Source organism: Hyperolius riggenbachi, chromosome 2 (genome assembly GCF_040937935.1).
Source record: "Hyperolius riggenbachi isolate aHypRig1 chromosome 2, aHypRig1.pri, whole genome shotgun sequence".
Taxonomy (NCBI): domain Eukaryota; kingdom Metazoa; phylum Chordata; class Amphibia; order Anura; family Hyperoliidae; genus Hyperolius; species Hyperolius riggenbachi.
In genome coordinates, this window is record NC_090647.1 from 328,086,343 (window position 1) to 328,113,897 (window position 27,555).

The following is a 27,555-nucleotide window of genomic DNA, read 5'->3' on the forward strand; positions in this document are numbered from 1 at the left end:
ACTTTAATTTTTTTTTTTTTTAAACACTTTTTCATGCGAACTTTGTACCGCATGATTCCCGCATGAATAATGGCTGTTTCCGCATCTTTTTTTCTACATGCGGAAAATATTAGTGAATGTGGAAAAAATGCGGATTTTACCGCTGGCGGAAATATAGCGGTAAAATTTTGCGGTGTTTTGTCATCTTTGTGAATAGAGCCCAAAGTGGAAAATGCATATGCGATTCTGCCTAGTGTGTTCCTACCCCGAAGGAACAGGCTACTAAAGAAACTACTTCACACTCTGAGCTTCACCTCTCATAAAGTTCATACTGGTGGTGAACATTTGACAACTGGGTAGGCTTCAGCCTTGTGTTCAGTTCACTATTATTCAGTATTTATAGCAGATGGTTTTACTGCAATTTCTACTTTTAATTTTTTTTTTTTTTTTTTTTTTTTTTTGTAAATGTAAAATGCTTAATTTGCACTTTAATCTTGCACTTTTAGTTACTTCATAGTTAATCTCCTTTTTACATATGTGGTTATTTTTTTCACCTAGTGTTTTTTAACACAGGGCTGCACACCCCCCCCCCCCCCCCCCCCCCCAAAAAAAAAAAAAATAAGATGCTGGAGTTCAGTGAAGTGGAGTGACGGGGACTATATGGTAATCATTGAAACTTTTAATTTATGGAAGACATGAGACAGAATTTTACAGAAGCATCACTGCAGCTTGTTATGCAAGCTATCCTTATTAGTACCGTATTAAGGTCCACTCTAGCAAAACAATCTGCTCTATTGTACAAAGTAATCTTTCATTTTAAATTGTACGTTAGGGTTCATCCACAAAAGTTCTTCTTTTTATAACCTGACCTGTCATTATTAATGATAAACACCTTACCATTTGCAGGCCACATGCTAAAAATACTGCACATTTTTAGGGCCCGTTTCCACTAGGGCGAATCCGCATGCGTTGCCCGCATGCAGATTCTCATAACCAATACAAGTGGATGGCCCTGTTTCCACTTGTCCGTTTTCTTCTGCGTTTATCTGTGCAGGATTTTTCTGCACGGCAGAGCCCGCAGAATTCGCCTGCGTGTGGAATGCAGGCGAATCGCAGGCAAATCGCAGGCAATGTATTTAATATGGAAATCGCATGCGTTTTTTGCATGCGTTTTTTTTTTCCCCGCGATTTCGCATAGGTACCCATGTTAATTAACACAGGCAGTGACATGGTTAAAATCGCATATACCCTGTCTTTGCGAAATCGCAGCAAAAACGCATGCGGAATCGCATCTGTATGCGATTTTTGTCAGCGGTGGAATCCAGGCAATTCCGCACCGCAATAGTGAAAACGAGCCCTTAGTGTTTTAACATTCAAATGCATCACCAAGGGGTGATGTGAATGATGACATTACCTGCACGATGTTATATTTTAGTGCTTTCTGCTGGTTAAGTGCACAGCAAAATATCAGAAATATTGTAATTAACTTAAATCAGAATTTAACAGGCAAAAAATGGATAGAGAGAAAGGCCGTAGTCCTTTTTACGGCATTGGGGCGAGAGTACACACCGCAAGTAGCTGCTTTATGAAGTCCTTGCCCATACAGTCGTATAAGTATGTTCATAACACCTGTATTGTAACAGACCACATTACTTACTAAATGCACTTTTTGCAGTGCGTGTTGTATTGTGCCTGCGTTGCAACACAAGCATTACACAACAATGCACCTAGTGTGAACTCTGTTTTAAATGTTTTGTAACCAGACACCCCTGTGGGTCTCCCATAGTTGAAAGAGTTGGTGCATGTTCTTCCCAGATTACAGGTTCTTTCCACTGCTTTGGTACAGAGGCTTATGCATGAAACCAAATGGAGGGTGGGGTCTGCACTTTAACTACCCAGAGCAATAGGGAAAATCTGGACTCATAAGGTAGGTTCCCAGTGGGACATTGTGGTGCAACTTTATTGCAGAAAGTCACACTGCAATAGTAAGTCTATGGCACAATTCCAGTTCATGTGGTGTTGGGATTCAACGCACTACAGTATCCCAATGCACTGCATTACTGTAGAACGCGTGCAGTAAGGCTAAGTTTCCACTTGTGCGAAAGCGGGCTAATTCCTCGGCCACGAATTTGGATGGAATTTGGCAGCCTATAGAAGTCTATGCAGAGCATCCAAATTCGTGGCCGAGGAAAAATCGGAGGCCCTGCAGCATAATATCGCACTGCTTGTCCGAATCCCATAACTGTGCATAGCGTGGCTACAGGGATTCGGCTGCGAGACACAAGCAGTTGTGCCGGCATCACGTCTCCCAAGACGCATGCCGCGCACAAATGGAAACGGGGCCTTACAGAGGCAGTGAAGCATGCTTGATTTCTTTTATGCTTCATTGTATGCCACCTAAAGGTCGCATAACGTGCGGTGCGACTTTTTTGTTCTATTGCATTGAGTTTGTTATATAGGGAATGCAACGCAACGTCTCACTCTGAACCAGATCAGATACACCTTCCTGGTGGATCTGATCTGCAGATGGATGTCCATTAAACAAGGTGTGTATGAAATCTGCAGATATCCTAGACTATGAATGCATTTTACAGGAACTGATCTTTTGCATGTGTACAGAATCCTGTTAGGATTTAATCCCGACTAAGGCTGCAAAGCCGAAAGCTCGCTTATTCTTATTCTTTTTAGTTAGCCAATAATGGTATCCTCCTGATTTAAAACTTCTTGCTTTTACTGATGGCTAACACGGTACAATACCCTACAGCTACTACAGGTACAGTGAAGTGCATTTTGACTGCATGAAAGTAAAGGGTATCTTGGCACCTTGCTCGCCTCTACAGTGGTAGCACCCTGTGTGTCTTGGAAGTACCCCTCCAAACTGGAAAGTTGGGGGGTGTAAACATCACAATAGGAAAGAGGCGCCCAGGAGTATATAAAACTAAGTTGAATAGGTGGAGGTGGCTTACATCGAGTCACATATCGTATGTCAAAATTTATTAGCGTTTTGTGGGTCTAAGCCCACTTCCTCAGGCCAATACAGTGCCAAAGGAGTTATTAGCCAGAGTTCTGAGTGCCTGTCGTTATTGAACTTGGCAACATCCCCCTGTTCTCGATTTTAGTGTTTTTAACTTAGTTTAATATACTCCTGGTTGCTTCTTTCTCCTATTGTACTTTGCTTTGACTGTATGGGACGCAACGTGGCTATAAAGTGCGGTACTCCTTTTTTGTACTGTTGCAATCTGATCAAACAGGGAATGCAACGTCCTACTGTGAACCTAGCCTTATCCCACTGTAGGTAAAATGCTGGTGGCATTTTTTTTTATATCTATTTTGTGTACTCGTCATATTACTGCCTGCTTAATAGGATAAAAAGTGGCATTTCTTGTTGTTTAAATGATAAAACAATTAAACATCAACAGGGAGGGACCTAAAATAGATGCCTGCGCGGGTCTAATTTTTCAGACCCGCAGCTCGGCAACCGCTTCCTGGGGAATCTGGTACCCGCAACGGCAGACGCGCTACCCACACCCGACCCGCAACCTGATTAAATCAAAGCAGGACCCGCATTTCGGGTAACCTGCGGGTACCGATGTGATGCCCTGTGCAGGTCTAATTTTTCAAACCCGCACCTGCAGCCCCGCTACCCGCACATGACCCGCAACCCGATAAAAATCAAAACTGGTACCCGACCTGCATTTTGGGTACCTGACCTGATGCAGGCCTCTAACCTAAAGCATACCTGAAGTGATATGTGACTTAATAAGATAAACATAGTTCTACTTAAAAATCTTTGAAAATGAGCTTGTCCGATAACTTCTCCCATTCAGTCTGGTTTCCTGGCAAGTAAATAGAAGGCAAAAGGCTACTACCTGGCAGACAAAGGGCAGCTCAAATTATTTTAGAGGCGAAAAGTTCACAAAGGTCATTACTTTTTTGTTTTGCAGCTGAATGAAGCAGATTTCACATTAGACGGTCATGTCTGCTGTAGAAGGCAGTCCTAATGAAAGAAGCCCTTAAAGTGTACCTGAAGGAAAAAAGTGCCCCTAAGGGGTACTTGCCTCGGGAGGGGGAAGCCTCTGGATCATACAGAGGCTTTCCCTGTCCTCAGCAGAGGGGAAACAGGTTTGGTTACAGCTGTAAACAGCTGCTATTTCCCACAATGCAACAAGGCTCCCAGAGTGATGTCAGAACCATGGTCCTGACATCACACTGTGGGAGGGGTTTCACAATATCAGCCATACAGAGCCCCCTGATGATCCGTTTTTGAGAAGGAAAAAAAATTCTCATGGAAAGGGGGTATCGGCTACTAATTGGGATGAAGTTAAATTCCTGGTTACGGTTTCTCTTTAAAGCAGTAGGATCAGCCATACTATGCCAGGGAAAAAAACACATATATAAGTAGATAAATACTTGATCTACTTACATAACATATGTATTATACTGTGCACGTTTTGATTTCAGTGAATGTTATATAGTAAATGACAAAAATTCTGTTCCTGGTGGGGGCCATGTCTTTTGCCCACAGTTAAGGCTAACTCATGATGTAATTTCTGCCCTTTCCTTTTTTTTTCTCCTAAAATCGCTGAGTCGCCTCAGCCTTGCTTGTAAACACAAGTGAGTAGGAGATCAGGTTTCAGATTAGCAGCAGGCAGGGAAATAAAGGGAAGAGGAGGAATAAGGGCTGGTGCACACCAAAACCCGCTAGCAGATCCGCAAAATGCTAGCAGATTTTGAAACGCTTTTTCTTCTTTTTCTGTAGCGTTTCAGCTAGCGTTTTGCGGTTTTGTCTAGCGGTTTTGGTGTAGTAGATTTCCTGTATTGTTACAGTAAAGCTGTTACTGAACAGCTACTGTAACAAAAACCGCCTGGCAAACCGCTCTGAAGTGCCGTTTTTCAGAGCGGTTTGCGTTTTTCCTATACTTAACATTGAGGCAGAAACGCATCCGCAATCCCAAAAATGCCTCACCCAGGCATTTTTCGTTTCTGCAAAACGTCTGCCGCTCTGGTGTGCACCACCCCATTGAGATACATTGACCAAGCAGATCCGCAGCCGCAAGCAGATCTGAAAACGCCCAAAAAGCCGCTCGGTGTGCACCAGCCCTGAATGTCTCTATTCCAGAATAGCGCTCCACCATAGACAATAATAATGTCACCACCACCAGGAACACCCTGAAGGATCCTCACTAACCAAATAAGATGGGCCAGCAATTACATTGGCCTTATCTCGCCTCTGGGGTATTTGACAGGCTCCCCACACCCTGTGGCAGTCAGATGCTACTCAGATATCACCTCTTGCCTCTTCTTGAATGTAACCTCAATGCAAACAAATGCTATCATTGTGCAGGCATCTTTATCATAAAAGGTATTTATTAAAAAGTTCCACTCACATATCACAGGTAGTTGGTAAGCCTGTGGAGTTTTAGGAACCGGCTCCACTGCATGCGGCCTCCCGGGCTGGCCGCCGTGTGCTGGAATATCAGGGCGCGCTCGCTCCACCACGCCACCGCATCCCACTACTCTGTTAGTGTTACTTCCGCATGTGGCTCCTCAGAGGAGGAATAGATTATAGATAAAAAGAACCCCCAGCATGCAATTCTTTGGCACGACTACTAGAGGGCCAGTGCTCCTTAAAGGACTTACGAGGCCAATCATTGAGAAAAAAAATTAAAAAAGTTGACTACCTGCGACCTCGCCCTCCGTGCCGTTCCGCTGGGTCCCCGCCGCTCAGTAGCCCCCCGAACGGTCCCCGACCGCGCGGCCAGGGTCGGGCTCTCCAGACTGTACAAAGATGGCGGCCAGAGCTGGCCGCGGCTGCGCAGTCCGCATAGCTGCGGGAAACAGCCCGTTACGTGGATCGGGGGGTTGGCCTTAGAGCTGCGCAGCACTCGCGGCTATGCGAACTGCACAGCCGCGGCCAGCTCCGGCCGCCATCTTTGTACAGTCTGGAGAGCCCGACCCTGGCCGTGCGGTCGGGGACCGTTCGGGGGGCTACTGAGTGGCGGGGACCCAGCTTTTTTTTTTCTCAATGATTGGCCTCGTAAGTCCTTTAAGTATGTGATAACTCCAAATCATAACAGCAGAAAAGGTTTTGAATGCAGGCTTAGCATCTTTATCACTTAGTACACTCAGACCAGTTGCTGTTGAAATTTGATTTTTATGGTGACGATACCGCTTTAAGCATGATACCCATTTTCAATTACGATTGGCCAATCACTGACCAATGTTACCACCTCCATGTAGTATGAGGGTCAATAGATATTGAATATTATGAGCAGATTGCGTAGGTAAACACTTAAACTACATAGAGAGTATATAACTGGTCAGTGATTGGCCAGTTATAATTAAGTGTGTACCAGGTGTTTGGTCTATATTTGCAGACTTTCAGCTTTTAACCACCTTAGCGCTAATGACGAGTTCAGCTCGTCCATTACCGCCGCGGTGGATTTCTCAGGCCCTGCTGGGCCGAGTTTCACAATGTTTTTTTTATTTTAAACAAGCAGCTAGCACTTTGCTAGCTGCATGTTGGACGTGATTGCCGCCGATCCGCCGCTACCCGACGCGTAACAGGCCGCCCCCGAGACCCCTGCGCAGCCTGGCCAATCAGCGCCAGGCTGCGCCGAGGGGTGGATCGGGACTCCCTCTGACGTGATGACGTCGGTGACATCATCACGAGCGTCGCCATGGTGACGGGGAAAGCCAAACGGGAAATCCCTGTTCTGAACGGGATTTCCGGTTTGCTCTGATCGCCGGAGGCGATCGGAAAGGGGGGGGGGGATGCCTCTGCTCAGCGGCTATCATGTAGCTAGTGCTAGGCTAGCTACATGATTTAACAAAAAAAAAAAAATAGTGCTGCGCAGCCACCCTGGCGCAATCAACAGAACGCCAGGGTGGTTCAATAGGGTGAACAAAGCTATTGCATAAAAATGTGAGGCAGCTAAAACTTTTTTTTTTTTTAATTTTTACACAATCCCTTCAATTCAGTGGCTTAAAAGTAACTGGACAATTGACTCAAGGATTATTTCATGAGCAGGGCAAGTCCATCATTTCTGTCAATATCAATTAAGCAGATAAAGGGCCTGAAGTTGATTTGAGGTGTGGTGCTTGGCTGCATGTGGATAATCTTGTGAACAAGCATGCAGTCAAAAGAGCTCTCCATGCTGGTGAAAGAAGCCATCCTTAACCACTTCGCCATATCTGGACAAATATATCCGTCCAGATAGGCAGTGGTGCTGCCGCTGCCCCCCCCCCCCCCCCCCCCGATCAGTGAATGGGAATATAATTCCCATTCACCGATCTAAGTCCCCGGCAGCATTACCGACGCTTCCGCTGAAGGACGCGCGCAGGGGGACATGTGACTTCCGCATTACGTGACCAAGGAGGAAGTAGAATGCTTTCCATGGCTCGGCGTGCATCCCAGCGGACATCTCGCCGCATTTAGCCGCTGATTGAGCTAGTCTGCTCGGTAAGGCGGCGGAGTTCTAAGGTAAAGCAAACCTTTTCATTATGTTTGAGCGGAAACCTTCAGGTGACCTATTCAAGGGTTGTGCATCCTGGTCAGTCTTGTGTATGCTGACCATGGAAGCGTCCGCAGGCTCTTGCTCCCATAGTTCTGAGGAGTCAAGCTCCACTCCCTCTCTGGTATGGGTCTTCTGTTCTGTCTTTATACCGGCTATTATTTGAGGGTTATCAAGCACCCTCCCCTGGTTCCTCAGTTTTAACTTGGTTTCCGTCCTGGAAACACCCAAGAGGAATAGCTGCTGAGTTTATTTTGCCGGATTGGTGTCCTCTTGGCAGCACTGCTCATGCATGAAATCTCTGGGCCACAAGCCATGGTCGGGAGACTGGTGCTGGTGGGGGAGTCCAATATAGGAGAACTAGACAGCATAAGAAATGGTACTGTTCCTGACGTTCTCCCCCATGCTGGAAAGATGGGATCACAGACAAGAGCTTCCAAGCTTGTTCCAGCAGCAGGGATATTCACTCATATAGTTCACATTAGAGTGTGATTTTTTTTTTTTATTATTTATTTATTTATTTTTATTTTTTTTTTCCCCCTGTGTGTTTTACCCTCTCTCTTGTTTCCTCTATAATCTAGTAAGCTAATGGAAACTTTCAGGGTAATGATAGTTGCAAGGAGTCATTTGCTTCCCATTTGATTGGTCAGGCCTGCAGTAAACCTATGCTAGCTGTAAAGACCGACAATCGTTGCAGGGATGTACACTCACATGGTTGATTTTAGAGTAATGTTTCCCTGGTATAAGTTTATACTTTCTCTTGTCCTCTGTGTCCATGCAATCTAGCAGTGGGTGCAAAGCAGGAGGCGAAGGTGAATTGTTGCCATTGCAGCAATAGGCTTCCCCAGGGTTATAATAAGATGATTTGTCAAGCCTGAACTGCAGCGATGGTGATTGACAATCTATGGAAATTTTCAGGAAGTGAATCTCTGGGTAGTTTCAAGAAGTTCCTTGTTTCAAACTTGTTCAGATCTATTGTGCATTTGTTTCAGATCTGCATTGCATTTGTTCTGATCTGTATTGCTTTTGTTTCAGATCTGCATAGCATTTGTTTCAGATCTGCATTACTTTGGTTCAGATCTGTATTGCATTTGTTTCAGATCTGCATTGCATTTGTTTCAGATCTGTTTTGGATTTGTTTTGAATTTTGTTTGATTTGTCAAGCCTGCACTTAAACCTTTACTGGCTGTAGAGATTGACAATTTTTCAGTGAGATACACGCTTAGTATTTAGAGTGTAATTCCCCCTGTATGTTTTATCCCCTCTCTATATTCTGGCAAAGGTGAATGTAAAGCAGAGGGTTTCAAGATTCTGGAATCTTAAGCAATGTGGACAGTAGATTTTTTTCAGTATTATAAGTAATTGTTGAATCTGCACAAAGGGCAGATTTATTCAGCATGGAAATTCACTGCCCATACAAATGTATGGGTCTGTGCACAGTGCGTGGTTGTACCTGATCGCATTATTCTAAAAAGCGGCATGCAGATTTGTAAAAAGGCCATGTCTGGTCTCCAGTGCAGTTCACACTCATAATGTTGCGTTACTATGCATGCATTATAAGCTTATCCACTGTGATCCTAGCCTAGAGCTATCATAGCGGTGGGTGTTGTCTTCCATTTAAAGAGGAACTCCCAGTGAAAATTCTTCATTTTTACAATAATTATGTATAAATGTAGTCAGTGTTGGCCCATTTTAAAAGCTTCCCTCTCTTTTATTTACATTCTGACATTTATCAGATGGTGACGTTTTTACTGTTGGCAGGTGATGTAACTGGAAGTACATGCTGCTTGTTCTGGCAGTTGGAAACAGCTGTAAACAGCGATTTCCCACAATGCAACGAGGTTCACAGACAGGAAACTGCCAGTAAAATAGTCCTCAATCTCCTGTGGGAGGGGCTTCACCACAATATTAGACATACAGAGCCCCCTGATGAGGATCCATTTGTGAAAAGGAATAGATTTCTCATGTAAAAGTGGGTATCAGCTACTGATTGGGATGAAGTTCAATTCTTGGTCACGGTTTCTCTTTAAAGGAGAAACTGTTAGGAAGCTGTTAAAACGGATTCCAAGAATGGCAAGTTGGATAAGACTAAGCTGTCAAACCTGATAAGCATGCAGTGTCTTCTGAAGCGGTGTCTAAATCTAGGAAATGTGCAGTGACCGTATGCCTGATTCTGCAGAACACCTGTGTCAATTATGCACTGAAAAGGTAGTGAAAGATGAATCCCCTATATAGCTTAAAGATTTGATGGGATGGTTGAGATCAGAGATGTCCTTTGCTATTAAAGAAATGGAAGAATCTGCTTTCATACTTTTTAATTCAGATGTTACACCGACATTTACCCTCTCTACTTCTGATTCACCTATTGCTGGTCCTTCTAAATCCTCCTAACAGACCTCCTCAAGAGGTAGAGAGTCGAGGTTGATTCAGATAAATTTGACGTCTGAAGGGAGAGTGGATATCTATTATTGGAAGAGTTACCACAGGGCGAAGTAGACGCATCTGAGGGTAAAGGCGTTAAGTCTCAGAAATTCGCTTTTCCACAGAATTTATGAATGAGTTATTTGAAGCTATGCATAGGGCTGTGGGCATTACCAAGGAACAAGAAGACCTATTACTATTGATCAAATGTACAAACGTTTATCTGACCTAAGATTGTATCTAAATTCCATAGATCTCAAGAGATCTTTTTACCATCTTTTTGCAGTAATTCATCAAATCGAAAGGGAGAAAAGTTGCACTGTCTAGGTGTTAAGGTGTCTAATTGAATGAATATCTTCAGAGATCCAAGAATTGGAGGAAGTCCAATGCTTTGTTGGTTCTCTTTGCCGGAAAGCAGCCATCTAAAGAAACCTATTGCAAGATGGATCAGACAAGCTATTGCTTTATCTTACTTGCACCAGGGCAAGCAGTTATCAGGACTAGCGAAAGAGTCATTCAACCACAGCGGTTTCTACTTCCTGGGCAGAGAGAGCAGGGGCTACTATTAATAAATCTGTGAAGCTGCAACCTGGTCAAGCCACAATACCTTTTGTTAAGCATTATAGACTTGATTTAACCTCTAACTCTGACTTATGTTTTGGTAGAAGAGTTTTGCAGGCTGTAATCCCTCCCTAATTATGTCTTGTTTATCATCTCAGGGTTGCTGTCCTGAGACGTCCTGGAAAGACAAACTTACTTACGGTAAGGTCTTTTCCAGGAGTCGGAAGGACAGCACCCTTACTACCCACCCTGATGTATTGTTAATAAAAATTATTTGAAGCATCATTCTGTGTGGTCTTTTTTATTACTGATGAGGGTAAGGGAATGCTGCCTTATGTAGTGTGCCTGCCTAATCAATTATGTTAATTCTTTTAACTAGTATCCTGTCCAGTTGGAAATGGAGGGAGACAAGTCTCAGGGTTGCTGTCCTTAAGCCATAACGTCCTTAAAGAGAATCTGTATTGTTAAAATCGCACAAAAGTAAACATACCAGTGCGTAAGGGGAGATCTCCTATTACCCTCTGTCACAATTTCGCCGCTCCTCGCCGCATTAAAAGTGGTTAAAAACAGTTTTAAAAAGTTTGTTTATAAACAAACAAAATGGCCACCAAAACAGGAAGTAGGTTGATGTACAGTATGTCCACACATAGAAAATACATCCATACACAAGCAGGCTGTATACACCCTTCCTTTTGAATCTCAAGAGATCATTTGTGTGTTTCTTTCCCCCTGCAGCTATCTTCTACTGAAGTGTCAGGCTGTTTCTTCCTGCAGAGTGCAGACAGCTTTGCTGTTGTCTGTAATTCCTCAGTATGTGAAAGCCCAGCCAGCTCAGAGGAGGATTTATCCAGCTTGTAAAAGATAAGAGAGAAGAGAGAAGCTGTCCTAATCTAAATAATACACAGGCAGTGTGCAGAGAAGGGCCTGGAGGGGGGAGATTCATCACAGAACCACAACACTGAAGAACTTGGCAGCCTTCCAGACACAGGCTGACAAGTCTGACAAGAGAGAGATAAGTTGATTTATTACAGAGATGGTGATAGTAGAACGTGCTGCAGTAAGCCAGAACACATTAGAATAGCTTTTGGAACTTGTAGGATGATAAAAAACAGGATGCAATTTTTGTTACGGAGTCTCTTTAAGCCATTGCTGTCCTTAAGCCATAACGTCCCTCCCGCCACGCTCGCCCCCCCCCCCCCGCGCTCGGTACCGCCGCTCATTACCGCCGATCGCCTGCCGCTAGATCAATGAATGGGAAAACAAATCCCATTCATTGATCTAATTCCCCATGTGAATGGCTGCAGCCGTCTGTACGTCTCGGCCATTCATTCATTCCGTATGCGTAGTGCTTCAGTTTCCGTACAAACAGTACTACTGAGGACATCTTGTGGCCAAATTGTAATATTACATCCCCCCCTTTTTTTTTTTTTTTTTTTTTTTTTTTTTTTTTTTTTGTTATCCCTAGTTACCTTTTTTATTATTATTATTATTATTATTATTATTATTATTATTATTATTATTATTATTATTATTAACCCCTGACCTCCCACACTCCCCTAAAGTTACACTTTTTTTTTTTTTTTTTTTAATAAAAAAAAATTACAAAATTAAACAAAAAATACATAAATAGTTCCTAGGGACTGAACTTTTTTTATATGTATACAAAAACTGTATACTATTACTTTATAAATTATGGGCCTGTAATTGGGGATAGACGCAAAACTTAAAAAATGCACCTTTATTTCCAAATGAAATATTGGCGCCATACATTGTACTAGGGAAAAAGTTTAAACGTTGCAATAAACGATACAAATGGGAAAATAAAATGTGTGGGTTTTAATTACGGTAGCATGTTTCATTTTGAAAATATAATGGCTGAAAACTGAGAAATGTTTTTTTTTTTCAATTTTTTTTTTTCTAAGGCTAGATTCACAGTGGGACGTTGCGTTTTGATGCCACGTTAAAGTCGCACCGCAAGCTTGCAACGCGCCCAAAAAGTGGCAACGCAGTGTTACCGTCGCATACAGCAGATACAGTAAAAAATACAGGCAATGAAAAGTATGCTTCCAAGTCATTACTGAGCATGTGCAAATAGTCCAACGCAGCTAATAACGTGTATAATGCACTGCATGCAGTACTTTTACTTAACGTGCAGCGTTAGATACCAATGCAACGTGTGCACTGTGAACAGGGCATTGATTTTTCATTGCAGTGAGTTATTCTGCGTTAAATGCTGTTTTAACGCGCGACTTTAACGTCCCACTGTGAACTTTGCCTTATTCTTCTTATTAAAACTGAGTTAGAAGAAAATAATTTTTAGCAAAAAGTACCCCCCAAAGAAAGCCTATACAGTGGCAAAAAAACAAGATATAGATTGTTTCGCTGTAATTAGTAATAAAGTTAAAGGTGAATGAATGGAAGGAGCGCTGACTGGTGAAAACTGCTCTGGTTTTTTGAGCAGAAAAACCCTTTGAGGTGAAGAGGTTAATAGTGTATAAATGTATACATGTCTTTTGTTTACACTTCTGCTAACCTCCACTGCCTGCACCAGATTCACTAATCTACAGTAGGGATAAGTTACGGTAATAAAAAGTCAGCTATAACTACCTTATCTGGTTATGGTTTTTAATGTGGATTTTAATTTGACCATGAATGTATTGAAAATGGGATCCCTAGAAGATGCCCCTGCACCATGGATGCACTAGATTTAAAATATTTTTTTCCCCTGGCTTTTGTCCTTTAAAACTAGGTGCGTCTTATGGTCAGGTGCGTCTTATGGTCCGAAAAATACAGCCTTGAAATGAACAGATTGTGTCAAACAAAATTCAATTTCACCCCACTGATATAAAGCTGCAAGTCTGCACTTCAACTGCATCTAAGGCCCAGTGCACACCAAAACCTCTAGCAGATCCTCAAAACGTTACAGGTTTTTGAAGCAGATTTTCAGAGCGATTCTAGACATGTTTAGAGAGGTTTTCTAGAGCGTTTTTATGTAGCAGATTTCATATATTGTTACAGTAAAGCTGTTACTGAACAGCTTCTGTAACAAAAACTCCTGGAAAACCGCTCTGATCTAGCGTTTTTCAGAGCGGTTTGAGATCTTCCTATTCTTTACATTGAGGCAGAAACACTTCTGCAAATCGCAAAAGTGCTGCAGGACCCACGTTTGCGGTTTGTTAAAAACCGCAAACCGCCGGTGTGCACCAGCCCATTAAAATACATTTCCAAGGCGGCAGCGGTTTGCGGATCGCTTCAAAAACCGCTCGGTGTGCACCTGGCCTAAGTTGTTTTATTTAAATTTCATTGTGGTAATGTACGGAACCAAAATTAGAAAAAAGTCCAAATATTTATGGATCTCAGGGCTAGTGCACCTCTGAGTGCTTTAGAAAAATGCTAGCGCTTTAAAAAGTGCTTGGCTAATGCATTTAGGTAGGATGGATCACACCAGAGTGATGTGGTTTCTAACCATAATCAAGGATTGCCTAATGCTGGCTATGTGTAACTTCCAGTTGTTTCAAGCAAGCTGGGGCATCCGTTAAACCCCCCCCCCAGAGACCTCTCTTCCACTTAGTTCATGGCCAGTCGGGGCTGCGCAGGCGCGGGACACCTGGCTCCTTAGACACCTTAGTGTGCTGCTATTACAGGCATACATCATAGAGGGGGTTGGGGCAAGGCTTTGCAAGGCTAGAAGAAAGTCCCGGCTGCTGCATTGACAGCATTGACAGGCCGTGTGTAAGCGCTGTGGACACCTAGATAAGAGGTGACTGTAATGCAGAGTGGTGAACAGCGGAAGACACTTACCAGACCTTTGGGTGCCAACTTGTTAACGGCTGCCGACCTTTCTGACGCTTTCTCAGCACCGCTCCCATTTCGTGTATGTTACCTGATGTGCTGACCCATATTGGAAGCCTACGGAAAATGCAGAAGAACTTGGTGTCTTCCACTGTGCACTGCTCTACATTAATCAGGGCTGTGGAGTCGGTACAAAAATCATCCAACTCAGACTCCTCAGTTTATGAAACGACCGACTCCAGGAACTCCTTAGTCTAATTCTTACCAGGGTTGTGGGTTTGGTACAAAAATCATCCGACTCCTCAGTTTATGAAACCATCGACTCCGACTCCAGGTACCCAAAACTGCTCCAACTCCACAGCCCTGGCAATGAGGGAGAAAGGCACGCCTCCATAGCTCCCCCATTTGTGTGTTGGTGGCGTCACAAATAACTGGGATTCTGCTGTACTGTTACAATGCGGTTATATTGTTAGTTGCACCACAACTGATGCAGTGTGAAAGTACCCTTAGGCCCCGTTCACATTAGGTATTGCAATATCAATAGCATTTTGCAGAGTTGTTGATTTTTGAGCGACGGCTATATTTTAACATTTGAACTGGGGTCAAATGCACCGTGTTTCTGATTTCCATGAATCGCTGGCTGTAGTGAGTTCACTGTCATATATTATAAATTACACTAGCGCTTTTCAAAGCAACTTGGAATTCGCACAAAAAGTTTCCCAGTGTGAATGGGCCCTGAGGTGTTGTTCACATTGCGTTCAGCCTTTTTTTTTTTTTTTTTTTTTTTTTCCTCAGCATTTTTTTTTAAAAGCGTTTTCTGGTGATTTTGTGCATGTTCACTTATTTTTGTGGGCTTTTTTTTTTTTTTTTAAGGGCTTTTGCAGAGCGCTTCAGTCTTTTGATCCAAAAACAATAAATACAATTTTTTTAAGCTCACGCAATCGCATGCCAAAGCGGTTTTATGAGCCTTTTTTTTTTTTTTTTTTTTTTCCTATAGCTTCCTTTGAGGCAAATTGTCTCAAAAATGGCCCAAGCACCAGTTTTTCTAAGCAGATCGCTAGCGAACTGCTCAGATATGAACTCTCTCATAGAGAATCACTGCACACGCGTTTCCAGGGATTTGGAAATCGCCCACGATTACATTTTTACAAAAAAATACCTATGTGAACAAGGCCTGACTAAACAAATGGAGTTTATGCTTGGTCTCACTTCAAGCACAATGCCATTTTTAAAGCAAAAAGTCAAACAAAGGAGTTCAGCATAAACCAAAATCTCTGTAATAATTAAAGCGCCACCTAAAAAAAACCACAAGGTATTCTAGAAATTGTTTATAAATGTTGATCATCATTCCATTTGCTGTGATTGTTCGCTGTGTACACAGGGTTAGATACCTTGCACAGTAAAGTCATTCACTCATGTTTTACAGTTTTAATACATCCAAATCTTCAAACACTGAGTTAGGCCCAGTGCACACCGAGCGGTTTTTGGAGCGATCCGCCGGCCGCATCCGCCTCTAAAAACGCTTGTCTAATGTATTGCAATGGGATGGTGCACACCGGCGGTTTTTGCCAAGCCGCAAACGCGCCTCCTGCTGCGCGTTTGCGGTTTTCGGAAGCGTTTCGTCCATGTAAAGTATAGGAAAAACGCAAACCGCTCTGAAAAACGCTAGTTCAGAGCGGTTTGCCAGGCATTTTTGTTACAGTAGCTGTTCAGTAACAGCTTTTACTGTAACAATATGTGTAATCTGCTACACAGAAACGCACGCAAAACCGCTAGGTATGTTTAGAAAACCTCTCTAAACATACCTAGAATCGCTCTGAAATCAGCTCCCAAAACCGCTAGCATATTGCGGATCTGCTAGCGGTTTTGGTGTGCACTGGGCCTTAAGCAATTAGTATAAAGGGCTTGACATCTTGCATGTTTAGCGACAGATCTTCCCAACCTAGGTGCTGCTCTTTAAGGCTTTCCTTACAAGGCTTGCTGGCTTCGTTAACACAGTTCATGCTGATAGTATCAGAAGAGATGATGCCACAAGTCATTAGAAAACAGTGTGACAGCAGCATGGGTAGTGAGGGCGGACTAAATCTTTCCAGTTAAGGTAAAGGTGGCCGTCATATGAACATCAAAAGGGTATTGTATTTAAAAACCCAGGTTATGCAAAGAAATGCATCTGTGTGTACAATTATGTATAATTACCTCCATGGTTTGTTTTTACGATTTTTTTTTTTTTTTTTTTTTTTTTGATTTTTTTTTATCAGGTAGTGCCTTAGCGGCTTAATACAACTGGGTAGTTACTAGCGTTTGCCATAGCCATAGGCTTTGCCTTCTGCTGCTTGTTTTGCAGCTGCCTCCTCTTCTTCTTCAGCTCCCAAGACCTTCCCTGAGGAATCCTGTTCCGCTATTGCTGATATTTCCATGATATTCCTTCTAAAAGGCTTCTGCTTTTCCTGCTCAATCACAGGTCCGAGGGGGGGGCTACTTACCTGGGGCTTCCTCCAGCACCTGGCAGACGATCTGTCCCTAGCCACAGCTCCGGTGTCCCATGGTCCCCTTTGTTGCAGATGCCGATCTCGCCAGGTCGGCATCCTCTGCGCAAGCACGCGGCCACGTCGCTCACATGGCCTAGTGTTCTGTGCAGAGCGCTCCTGACCTGGCAAGGGACACCAGTGCTGCGGCGAGACATATCGGCTGCCAGGGGCTGGAGGAAGCAAGAATTTTATTTTTTATTTTTTTTTTCTCTGCTTGAGAAAGTTAAACATCAGGTATGTAAGTGACAGCTTCTGCCTGAGTCAGGAATAGGTCAGGCTATAGCATAATCCTCACTAATAAGTAATTGTAGCCATAAAACACTTTCCTTCTGAGAATAGGCAAGAGATAAAAAGGGTCAAAAATTCATAGCTCTGACATGTTTCAATGAATGTCATTGAGCAGAGAGAATGAAACAGTAAAAACTAGATTTAATTATAAAATAAAACTGTGGGATATCTTAAAATAAAAATCATTTTTAAGAGAATGAGGATAGATATATTTGTTTTTCACCTCGGATGTCCTTTTAAAGGACTTACGAGGCGAAACGCCGAAAAAAAGTTAATCACTTGCCTCATCTGTTAAGGCACGGAGGACGCCGTCCGCGCTCTCCGTGCCGATCCGCCGGGTCCCCCCGCTTATTAGCCCCCCGGGCCGGCTGGCCACCCCACGGCCCGGGTCGGGCTCTCTCGCCTCTCCCAAGATGGCCGCATCCTTTGCCCGCGGCTGCGCAGTCCGCATAGCCGCGAGTGCGGCTGCGCAGCTCTAGGGCCAACCCCTCCGATCCACGTAGCGTGGATCGGAGGGGTTGGCCCTAGAACTGCGCAGCCGCACTTGCGGCTATGCGGACTGCGCAGCCGCGGGCAAAGGATGCGGCCATCTTGGGAGAGGCGAGAGAGCCCGACCCGGGCCGTGGGGTCGGCAGCCGGCCCGAGGGGCTAATAAGCGGGGGGACCCGGCGGATCGGCACGGAGGGCGTGGACGGCATCCTCCGTGCCTTAACAGATGAGGCAAGTGATTAACTTTTTTTCGGCGTTTCGCCTCGTAAGTCCTTTAAGCCAGTTAAAGTGATTTCCACTACATGCAGTGCGATGCAACTACATACCAGCATCGCACTGCGGGTGTCCTGAAAACATTGCACAGCAACGGAACAGTTTCCATTGCGTGCAGGTTATGCGGAGCGATCTGAGAATCTGCAGCATGCTGCAGATTCTTGCACAGCCACATCCGCCCACCGTTCCCTCCATAGCAAACAGCAGCGGAAGAGATGCAGTGCGACAAGGTAGCCACATTTGCATCACTTTAGCAATGGAAAAGGTCCCTAACTGACAATATGGTGTGCAAGTGGTTAGGGAGGCTGGCTGGTATCTTACTATTTTGGCAGTTAAACTGCTGTTCAGGAAATTCTGTTGAAAACAAAGCAAACCCTGAGAATCCCCCATGAGTAGATGGACTGGCCCAAAACCTGTTGGTTCTATCAGATTTTAACTGCCTACTTTTTTTTTGCGATAGTGGTCCTTTAAGAAATTGCTAGATTCCTTCCAAAACTGTTGTAAAATAGGAATTAGGAAGGTCTCTCAGACAGTGCAGTGTGTGAGGGAAATTGCTGTTGCTGTATTGATACTAGCAGGCTCTGAGGGCTGGTGCACACCAAAACCCGCTAGCAGATCCGCAAAATGCTAGCAGATTTTGAAACTCTTTTTCTTCTTTTTCTGTAGCGTTTCAGCTAGTGTTTTGCGGTTTTGTCTAGCGATTTTGGTGTAGTAGATTTCCTGTATTGTTACAGTAAAGCTGTTACTGAACAGCTACTGTAACAAAAACCGCCTGGCAAACCGCTCTGAAGTGCCGTTTTTCAGAGCGGTTTGCGTTTTTCCTATACTTAACATTGAGGCAGAAACGCATCCGCAATCCAAAAAATGCCTCACCCAGGCATTTTTCGTTTCTGCAAAACGCCTGCCGCTCTGGTGTGCACCACCCCATTGAGATACATTGACCAAGCAGATCCGCAGCCGCAAGCGGATCTGAAAACGCCCAAAAAGCCGCTTGGTGTGCACCAGCCCTGAGTGAGGAATTCAGCAGGGAGGAGCACCACCACTTCGCAAATCATGTCTAGTTTGCACTGCTGCACTATCTGTAGAACTGGTATTAAGTACTTCTTCATCTGCGACAGTTTAGGGATGGATTTGCACTTTTCTTACCTGTAGTGCAGCTCTAGAAATTCACACTAAACTGCCGCTATTACGTAGGATTTAAGTTTCTTATCATGCAAGAGGTTTTGAATCAGGATGATACCATTATTTATCATGCAGAACTGTTTCTCTGCTGGTTAGAACTGTTTAAGAAGAAAAAACAGTCGGTAATTGGTTGATAAATCTGGCACTGAGTTTTTTTTCTGGTAGCCACAAAAATTGTGCAGGTCAGGGGGTTGTGTTCCGTTACTGCAACAGACACACCAGAGCTGACACAAAAGAACATGTCTGAACAGATTCTGTGCTTAAAGAAGAATTCGTTAAACATGTCCGTTCCTCTGTTGTGGCCCATTCTGTGAAGCATATCACTTTGCGCTTAAAGCAGAGATGTCAAACCGATCCTTCGAGGGCCGAGGTCCTCACGTGTGTGTGACACACAGCTCAAATTAATTGATGGGCCTGAATAAGGTAAAGTGTGGTCCATCAGGTAGAACACATTCCTCTTTCTCAGTCCATCCTAAACACTGGCATGGATTTTGACACCTGTGACTTAAAGAACTGTAGTGAGAGGGATATGGAGGCTGCCATATCTCATTTTTAAGCAATACCAGTTGCCTGGCTACCCTGCTGATCATCTGCCTCTAATACTTTTAGTCATAGACCCTGAACAAGCATGCAGCACATCAGGTGTTTCTGACATTGTCAGATCTGACAAGATTAAACGCATGCTTGTTCCTGGTCTAAGTCAGACACTATTGCAACCAAATAGGCCAGCAATGTCTGTTGTGCTATTTATTAAAAACTCTGAAATTGAGCAGTTTCTTCTGTGAGGCTAAGCGAACACCTAACTTCTTCAGTGTTGTAATTGTGTTTTTGTAATTCCCTGTAAATCTGTCAAGTCTCCATTGCAGTTCAGTCATTCTAAAGCATTATAGCGTGCACGCTATGCAACTGACTACTGTGAACCTAGCCTCAATGTTTTTTTTTTTTGTTTTTTTTTTTTGTTGTTGTTGTTTTACCCCAGTTCGTGGGTTAGAAGTTTTTTTTCACTAAAACTTCATCTTTGGCGAAAGCAAGAAGTTCTGAATCAGAATGATACCATTTATTGGCTAACTTAAAAGAATAAGCATAAGCTTTTGGCTGTGCAGCCTTGGTCAGACTTCCTACATGCCACTTCAAAAGGGATACATATTTTTTATTTTTTTTTCTCCCATGTAAATGCCTTCTGGGCATTTAGTACACATGATCAGATATACCAGATTAGTGGAATCACAGGGTTGTGCCGTGTACTCTATCCTGTCACTCCTCGTGCTTTATAATACCCTACTAGAGATGGTCAGTGGGATGCAAATAAAGCTTATGGTGCCCATACACAGTACAATTAAAATGGTCGATTTTTCGTTTTGTGTTTTTTGTTTACCAAAATGGTTGAATAGAGTGAAAATCGAAAATCTTTTTTTTTTTTTTTTTTTTTTTTTTTATAAAAACTATTCAACCAAATAGAATAGTTCAAAAAAAATGTACTGTGTATGGACATTCTTAGAATTGGGTCAATCAAATTAACTTCCTGCTGTATTTGATTGGCCCAGTTCCAAGCTGCATATGATAGAATGACCTTTTCATGGAAGGCAGAATTATGTGCATCTTATTACCCATCTCCATCCAGTACAAAGAACCTGCAAGCTTCCGAGACCTGCCTAGAGTGTGACCTACCGTAAAGCTATTGTCTTACAGTATTGGATGTAAGGGCCATATGTCACTGCTTGCACAGAAACACACCCAACACCACCTCAGCTGCATTAGTAATTCCCCTTTTATATCTGTTGCTTTGCCTCCACATTGACACCATTTGGATCATATGACAGTATGTTATGTGTTCCTTTTTCTACTGCTTCACAATGCTAGCTGCATCTTGCCTACAAGCTATAAATTATTCAATACTGGGTAATTCTTTGTCACATCATCTGGATGATGCCAGATATTGGTCCTAATCAGCAGATATAAAATTTTTGAGGTTTCCATAGTGATTTGTGTATTATCTGTTTACTTAAGTTTTCCGTTTTCAACTGTATTCTTTTCTGACTGCTCATTTCCATCTGTCACTCACACTAATAATGCATGATGCTCTGTACAGTTCATTGATCTCATGTGTGGAAGTAGAGCAGTTTTGATGTTTGGTCCCTATGGCTACTTGCATTGTTAAACAATGGAGCATTCGGTTACATGTCTTGGGTAATTCTACCAGGAGAATAGCTGTCCATGGTCCCTTACACATTTTACTGCTCTTAACGTAGATTAAACAGATTTGTACTAAAGCCAGACACAGCGGTTATATTACAAATGCACAGTTCTGCCTGCACTGACTCATATTGCTGGAAAAAGGGTCTTGCTTCTTGGAAAAAAAACACTCCTGAAACCTGTAGTGAAGAAGAAAAGGGGGCTGCTATCTGTATTTCCTTTGAGAAACATCTGGACTGGAAGTCCTGTTAATCCATTGGCCCATTCTGCAGGCCAAGACCTGCATGTAAGGGTACATGCATGAAGAAACTTGCAGTTCTATTCCTACATCATTCCACTGGCCACTTTACTAGTAAGGCTGGGTTTCTTGTATACCAGGAAAAAAAACGCAACAGAACAAAAAGTCATACCGCACATTATTGCCGCATTGCATACAGACGATGAGAACGATGCTTCCCTCTACCTGTTTGTAGAACAGAGGCACCAGTAAAGTATGAAGTGAATTCCAAACAATGAAATGTGGGTGTGGGGTAATTGTGGACTTACCTTCCCCACAGAAGACTTGACAGATTGGAGTCAGTACAAGAATAATCGTTTATTTCATTACTCCCAAAAAATTTTGCAATGCGTTTTCACAGGTCTATTGCCCGCTTCATCAGGCAAATAGGAGAAAATTTGTTTCCGTCGATAAAGGCCAAAGTGCCTCTGTCTGACAGGGTCAGGTGGAAGGGTCTTCTTGCCTTAACTTTCTTTTCTAAGGAGAGTGCCTTAAAGAGAACCCGAGGTGGGGTTCTGACAATGCTATCTACACACAGGCTGGGTCTGCCTATACAGCCCAGCCTCTGTTATCCAGATCCCCCTGCACTCTGCTATTCCCCCATAAATCATACCCGTTCTGTGTGGGCTGTGTTTACATCTGTACTGTCAGTCTGCTGCTCCCTCCGCCTCCTGCATAGCTCCGGTCCCCGCCCGCATCCCTTCCCTCCAATCAGCGGGGAGGGAGGTGGGCGGGGACCAGAGTTATGCAGGAGGCGGGGGGAGCAGCAGACTGACACTATAGAGGTAAACGCAGTCCGCTGCGACACGCGGCATGTCGACAGCGTGACTGTGATTTATGGGGGATAGCAGAGCGCAGGGGGGGCTTAGGGGGGATTGGGATATCAACAGAGGCTGGGCTGTATAGGCAGACCCAGCCTCTGTATGTGGATTGCATTGTCAGAACCCCACCTCAGGTTCTCTTTAAACCTGAATGGGGCCAGGTTAAGTTCCACACCTGCCTACACGGTGGTTACCTTGGAGGTAAGTGTTTCTCATAAGCTTACAATTTTCCATCCTCTATCAACCAAACATACTAGACTGCATTGGGCTCTCGTTTGCTTCCCCTTTTTTTTTTTTTCTCTCTGTTTTCCTGTACCTATTAACATGTGCGTTTAACAGTAACTCCTTGCAGCAGTGCGTTATCATAGCGCAACATGTTACACTGCAATGCTAACGTTGCACTGTGAACGTCAGACACTTAACATTGCAATGCCTCCCTAATGTCACTCCATAACGTCCCATTGTGAAACTAGCCTTAAGCCTGGAACCCACTACAAAACGCAATCGCTAGCGTTTTTATTCAGAGTTTTGTAAGCGCTTTCATGAGTGTTTTCCGGCGCTTTTGGGAGCTATTTTAAAAGTGAAAGCTTTTTGCCAGCGATTGTGTAGCGATTAGCGGTTTTAATTCTGATTGGTCCTTTCAATGTATCAGAATTTTATTACAGCTTGCAATCGCACTCAAATCGCTATGTGTAGCAATTCAAGAGTGATTTGCAAGCGCTTCAATACACTACATTTAAGTGCAAACGCTCCCAAAATACTGCATGTCCTGTGATTGCGATTTTGCTAATCGCAATCGCTACTTTGGAATTTGTTACATTTATTTACATTGGCAGAGTGTTTAGGGAAAGCGCTAGCGTTTTAAAGCGCTCCCTAAATGCTTAAAAAATCGCTCTAGTGTGTTCCAGCCCTCACCCCTGTTCATTTACAAATTGCTAACCAGCCAATTACCTGGCAGAAACTCTATGCATTTAGCCATTTACAGGTTGTGAAGAGAATTTAATGTTCAGCATATTAGAATCCTGAAGAAAGGGGATTTAACAACTTTGAACGTGTTATGGCTGTTGGTGCCAGAAGGACTGGTCTGAGTATTTTAGAAACTGACGATTTACTGAGAATTTCACGCACAACCATCGGTGTCAGTGGTGCAGACTAAAATGCCTTGTTGTCGTGAGGAGAATGAGTGAATAGAAGCGCAACAGTAGCTCAAAAATAAACACTTGTCACAATCCAGGTATGCAGAATACCATTTTTGAACACACAACATGTCTAATCTTGAAGCAGATGGGCTACAGCAGCAGGAGACCACACTGGGTGCCATTGCTTTCTAGGAATGGGCAATGAGCTGCAAATAATTCTGAGTTGGTGCATAATGAAGCACATTTTTATATGTAACTCTTTAAAATGGACTAGTCAAAATCTTACTCAGTTGGAATTTGGTTATTTTCAAGCTGCATACATTTACATAATCCTACATATTTTGAAACTCCTGTCAGCAGGGTTCTGAGGCTACGGTATGCGCAGGCTCATCAAAACTAAAGCTGGATAATACAAGATAGGACAAATACTGGTTGGTCTAATGAGTCCACTTTTGGCTGCAATATTCAGATGGTAGACTCAAAAAATGGCAGAAACTGCATGACACCCTTAATCCATCCTGCCTAGTTTCAACAGTTCAGCCTGGTGGTGTTGTCAGGGATATTCCATATTCTTTACACACTTTACGCCCCTAAGCCAGCTAAGCATTGTTTAAAGAGAAACTCCGACCAAGAATTGAACTTTATCCCAATCAGTAGCTGATGCCCCCTTTTACATGAGAAATCTATTCCTTTTCACAAACGGACCATCAGGGGGTCCTGTATGGCTGATATTGTGGTGAAACCCCTCCCACAAAGAAATTCTGAGTACGTACTCTTGGCAGTTTCCTGTCTGTGAACCCTGTTGCATTGTGGGAAATAGCTATTTACAGCTGTTTCCAACTGCCAAAACAGCAAGCAGCAGCTATATCACTTGCCAGCAGTAAAAAAAATGTCACCATGTAATGTCAGAATATAAATCAGGGATTTTAAGGCGCTAGTCTACTTTAGGGGACCCACCGCAAATCCCCATAGAGAATTTGAGCTGTGCTGAAAACTGAAAGAATTTCCGCTTTCAGCTCGTTGAAAACCCTTCAAGTCATATATCTATGGAAAGCTGAGACTCTGCTCTAACGAATGATGCCACAGTCGGTGAGCAAAAGCTGAAGCTCACCGCGTAGGAGGCACCGTACTCTGTCGGCTATCTACACACATACACACAGCTGTATTGTTATTTGTAAACACCGGTGGGGTTAACCCTCACCACCCCAGCAGCTGGCAGCTGTAGTGATCAGTGAGGACAACTTACACCACGGCCTTTGAGATGATCCACGACACCATGTTGCTGGCTGGCAGGGGTGCCCTCCTGGCACCCTGGATCCCGTGGTGTCCTGGCCCAGGGAAGGGTCACGGGTGATGATGATTCTGTCGCTTGTGGGGTTTGCCCGGTCCCGGGGAACTATCATACGTCACGGCTCCACTCGCCAATTCTCCGGCTTCAGAAAAAAAAAATTCTCCCACGCCCCCAGCTAACAATCCCTCCAATGAGGAGGGAGAAAGATATCAGCAGCACAGAACTAAGATGGCCGACGGAGCCGCGATCGCGGCCGTTCGGCGCCTCGTACGCGGTCAGTTTCAACTTTTGCTCACCGAAAGTGGCATCATTCGTTAGAGCAGAGTCTCAGCTTTCCATAGATATGACTTGTGGTGTTTTTCAACGAGCAGAAAGCGGAAATTCTTTCCGTTTTCAGCACAGCTCAAATTCTCTATGGGGATTTGCGGTGGGTCCCCTAAAGTAGACTAGCGCCGATTTTAAAATATTTTACAATGGGCAAACACTGACTAAATCATTTATACATAATTATAGTAAATTACATTTTTCACTGGAGCTCCTCTTTAAATGTCATAGCTTACCTAAGGCCTCTCTTCCATGGGCAGTTGAACTGTGTGCTCAGCAAGCCGTTGCCAGGCAGAAGTGAATGGTTACCAGGCAGCAGCAAGCAGTTGTGAGTTTGAGAGGCATTTCACTGCCTGTAAACAGTCTATGGAAAAGAGGCCTAAGTTTTGTTGCTTATCTCACCCATCCCTTTATGACCATTAGACTTCATGTCCATTCTGCATTAAGGGCCCTTTTTCAAAAATATTGTATTAAAGAAAACTATAATACATACAGTATAATTGACTTACAATGCCAACATCTGAAATTGGGTCATCAGGAGTTTCAAACCTCCTTTACGGGACCCCATTTATACAAGTCATAATTTTTACATTTATATTATTCTTGACATTGTAGATGTATAGGATTTTTTATTTTATCCCTTTAAATCCCCAACCCCCTTCCCTACCCTCCGCCCTCTCTTTTTGTCTGCTGTTCCAACTTTCTATGCTGTTTTTTGTCATTTACAGTATCAAATATTTTAAATGTTTTATCTAGCAAAAGAGATGGTTCTTCAGTCAGATTCAATAAGAGTCGAAGCATATCTATGTTCCCTTTAGTTTACCCAGTAGGTCCATTGTTGCGTACCATTCAGTATATTTTAAATGGAGTGACCATAAGTTGAATGTCCTTTTTCGAGTAGGCGTATTCTATGAATTTCACTTTTTCTTCAAAAAAAAAAAAAAAAAAAAAAAAAGTTTTAGCTGCTTTCTCTTTGTGTTAGAGTGTCACTCTAGTCTGTCAAAATTAAGTAGCTGTAGCAGTTCTTTTTCTGTATCCCAAACTGATGGTTTGCTGGGATAAATACATTTGTTATAGATTACCTTTTTGCTTGTTGCTAAAATCAAGTGTCCCAATAAAGGAGTTTTTTGAATAGTAGTAGCGTCTTCTCCTTCTGCACCTAAATGTTGATTTTCATAATGGAAAAGAAACAGTTGTGGTGAGATCTCTACCTCTTTGTTGCATATTTGTTTAATATAGTCTTTGACTTGTAGCCAGAAAGATCTGATAGAGTTGCATTCCCATATGCAATGGTATAGGTTTGCTTTTGGGAGTTGACATAAGGCTACTTGCACACCAAGACGTTGTGTTGGGTGCTACGTTAAGGTCGCATAACGTGCCCCTTAACGCAAGGCCAGGTGCTCTTCGATTTGGACGTCAGAGTGAGCCGCGTTGTGCAGCTCACTTTGACGTCCGTGATGCGTACTCTTGGACGCATGCGGCATCACGTGGTCCCGCCGGCCAATCGCCGCACAGAGCGGCCGCACCAGGAAGTAAACACTGCACGTCACAATGTGCAGTGAATATTAATTAGCCATGTGCCTGGCCGCTCTCCGCTCCTCCCCAACATGACTGAGCATGTGCAAGCAGTCTAACGCGGCTTAAGCCGCTCTAACGCTATAGTATGCTGCACTTTCGGCAGAACGTGCAGCGTTACATGTAACGCAACGTGGGCAGTGTGAACAGCCCACTTGTGTTACATTGCTGTGCGTTGGGGGAGCGTTACAGGTTGCATTAACGTGCGCCTGTAACGTCTTAGTGTGTAAGCAGCCTTAGGGCAGTATGGCATATAGTTGGTAGGTGGACTTTTGTATTTGATATCAAAGGCGTATTTCGCTCTATGCATCAGTCTGAAATGTGAGTCTCTCCAGTTTTCATTATTTATGATCTGGCGATATATAGGTTGTTCCTTTCTATGATTTGCGTCATTAACTCTGGGTCTGTTATATCTTTGTTTCAGGATTTCAAATTGTTTTTCGCGTGTCTTTCTTGTTGCTGCTTAAGTAGGGTTGCTTGCATTGTTGACAGGGGGAGTCTATGTAGTCCTGGTTTTAGGAAAGCATCGAATTCATTTTGTATCTGTTCTTGTGATAAGTCTTTTTTACTAATGAAGAAGCATATGATTTTACTTGTGCATAAAATAAAAAATGGTGTTTAGGGAGATGGAATTCAGACCTGAGTTCTGTAAAGGTTTTCCATTTACCTGTTGATAAATTAAAGAGGTGTCCCAATTGTTGTATGCCTTTTTTATCTTCCCATATTCCGAACCCCTCATGGGACATACTGGCCTGAAAACCCGGGTGTCCCCAGAGAGGTGCGTACTTAGAGAGCTAAGGGCCCTTTTTCCACAAGCAGTTGATAGGCAATGAAGACTCTCACAACTACTTTCTGCTGCATGAGAACTGCTAGCTGCTGCTTGGTAACTGATCACTGAGCGCTCAGTT

The 27,555-nt window shown here is 43.4% G+C and overlaps 1 long non-coding RNA gene across 1 annotated transcript in view; it reads right to left on the reverse strand.

The window, feature by feature from the left end:
• Positions 1-25,339, reverse strand: part of LOC137544421 (uncharacterized) — a 37,341-nt gene extending 12,002 nt beyond the window's left edge. The window contains exons 1-2 of the long non-coding RNA XR_011025859.1: positions 25,309-25,339; positions 14,277-14,384 (exon numbers count right to left, since the gene is read on the reverse strand). This is a non-coding gene — a long non-coding RNA (uncharacterized lncRNA). The remainder of the gene's footprint in view (positions 1-14,276; positions 14,385-25,308) is intronic.
• Between the last annotated feature and the right edge of the window lie 2,216 nt (positions 25,340-27,555).